The sequence below is a fragment of the Galeopterus variegatus genome, unplaced genomic scaffold (genome assembly GCF_000696425.1).
Source record: "Galeopterus variegatus unplaced genomic scaffold, G_variegatus-3.0.2 Scaffold1620, whole genome shotgun sequence".
Lineage (NCBI taxonomy): Eukaryota > Metazoa > Chordata > Mammalia > Dermoptera > Cynocephalidae > Galeopterus > Galeopterus variegatus.
The window spans coordinates 328,874-331,210 of NW_007727731.1; the positions used below are offsets into that span (position 1 = coordinate 328,874).

The 2,337-nt window shown below is 46.6% G+C and overlaps 1 pseudogene; it reads left to right on the top strand.

Moving 5' to 3' along the window:
* The window catches only part of LOC103594783, a 7,397-nt pseudogene extending 5,885 nt beyond the window's left edge, over window positions 1-1,512 (top strand).
* The last annotated feature ends 825 nt before the right edge of the window (window positions 1,513-2,337 follow it).

The following is a 2,337-nucleotide window of genomic DNA, read 5'->3' on the forward strand; positions in this document are numbered from 1 at the left end:
TTCAAGCCAATTTCTCTCAAAATTCCAGCAAGATGTTTTGTAAACATGTTTTATAAATATAAAGCATGTGATAAAACTGATATGAAAAGCCAATGGAAAAAGTTGATATTGAAAGCTGAATCAATGTTTAAAAAGAATAAGAGAGAAAAATCACTTTACCTAATTCAAAAATTTAGTAGACAGCTACAGTAATCAAGATAAGGTGGCATTAGCAGAGGTTCAAACTAAGGGACCAATGGAATAACACAGAGAAACCAGAAACGGACCAACATGAATCTGCCCAACTGATTTTTGACTAAAGTGTAAAAGCAATTCAACAGCCGCAGGATAGTCTCTTCAACAAATGGTGCTGGAATGATTATATGTCCATAGGCAACAGCAAAGAAGCTCAATCTAAACCTCGTGCAGCAAAATAAAAATTAACATAGATCAGCGGTTCGAATGTAAATGGTAAAACTACACAACTTTTAGGAGAAAACATCACAAAAACTATTCAGGACCTAAGACTTGGTGAAGAGGTCCTAGACATAACATAAAAAGGACAACAAGAGTTCGATCTGTAGCGGGAGAGGACAGCGGACCCCAGAGAGACCTGAGCAGTCCCCCCGCCGCCGCAGGCCCAGTTACCGTCACAGCCTGGGAGATTCCGCAGCTGCCGCGGCCGGACCTGTCACCGTCACCGCAACCGTGAGCAGCTAGGCCGAGACCCCGCCACCCACGCCCTCGGCGCCGCGGTACCCAGTCCGGCGCCAAGTGCAGCGGCGGAGGGAGGCGGTGGCCCGGGCGGCCTCACATCGGTGGCGCCTGCCGGCGGGGACAAGGTCATCACAAGGAAGGCTTTGGGAACAGTAAAATGGTTCAATGTAAGAAACGGATATGGTTTCATCAACAGGCATGACACCAAGATGCGTTTGTGCACCAGACCGCCATAAGGAATAGCCCCAGGAAGCGCCTCCGCGGTGCAGGAGACGGAGAGGCTGGGGCGTGTGACGTCGCGGAAGGAAAAAAGGGCGCGGAGGCAGCAATGTCACGGCCCGGCTGGAGCTCCGTTCAAGGCAGTAAATACGCAGCAGACCGTGACCGTTACAGGCGCTGTCCACGCCGTAGGCGTCTTCCGGGCAGTTACCAGCAGAATGACCAGAGAGGTGACAGTGCGGAAAAGAACCAGGGATCGGAGGGCGCTCCCGAAGGCCCAACAACGCGGCCCTACCGCAGGCGAAGGTCCCACCTTACTCATGCGGGGACCCTGTGGGCGTCGACCACAGCATTGTGACCCACCTGCGCAGGGAGACGTGATGGAGGCGCTGACAACCGCGGTGCAGGAGAACGAGGTAGACCAGGGGGACAGAATGTGCATGGAGGTTATAGACCGCGACCCCGCAGGGGCCTCCTCGCCAAAGACAGCCTCGAGAGGACGGCGGTGAAGAGGGTAAGGAAAATCAAGGAGGTGAGACCCAAGGTCAGCAGCCATCGCAACTTCAGCTACCGACGCAGATGCCCAGAAAACCCTAAACCACAGAGGGCAAGTAGACAAAAGCAGCCGACCCACCAGCTGAGAATCCTCCGTTCCCAAGGCGGAGTAGGGCGGGGCTGGGTCAATGCCGGTTTACCATCTCTGCCATCACCCCGCTTAACCATCCGACAAGAAGAAATGAATATAAAACTCCAGCAATAAGAAATGAGCAAAAGATTGGAGCTGAAGACATTAAGTGCTTGCTTTTTGCCTGTTGACCAGATAACCAGAAGTATCTGCATTATTATGCAGCATGGGGTTTTTATTATTTTTATCTTAAAACGTCTCTTTATGGTAATGACAAACGTGTTTTTTTTTTAAAAGGCTCGTTTTTCTCAATACACCTTTAAAAGTTTTTAAAATTGTTTCGTATCTGGTCAAGTTGAGATTTTTAAGAACTTCATTTTTATTTTGTAATAAAAGTTTACAACTTTTTTTTTTTTTCAAAAAAAGCCTACAAACTGCAAGCACCTGTTAATAAAGGTCTTAAATAATTGTCGAAAACAAAAAAACTTTTTAAAAAAGTCAGATCCCTTCATACGAATGGCATGGATTAATACAACACAAAATGGCTTTTCCAACAGTGACAATGAAGAACTACATATGTGTTCATTTAAAACTCTCTAAAGAGAGTTCAAAGTGAATACATGATTATTTTTATCTTTCTGTACAATATATTTTCAATGTGAGGTAATACTGTCACACGCAGCTCAAAAACTATGTCCAAAAGAATACCAAAAGAGGACTTGCAAAATACCCTGACTAAAGGTATTAATTAGTCAGTCATAACTGAGACTAAGTCCATGGCCACAATGGTGAACCTC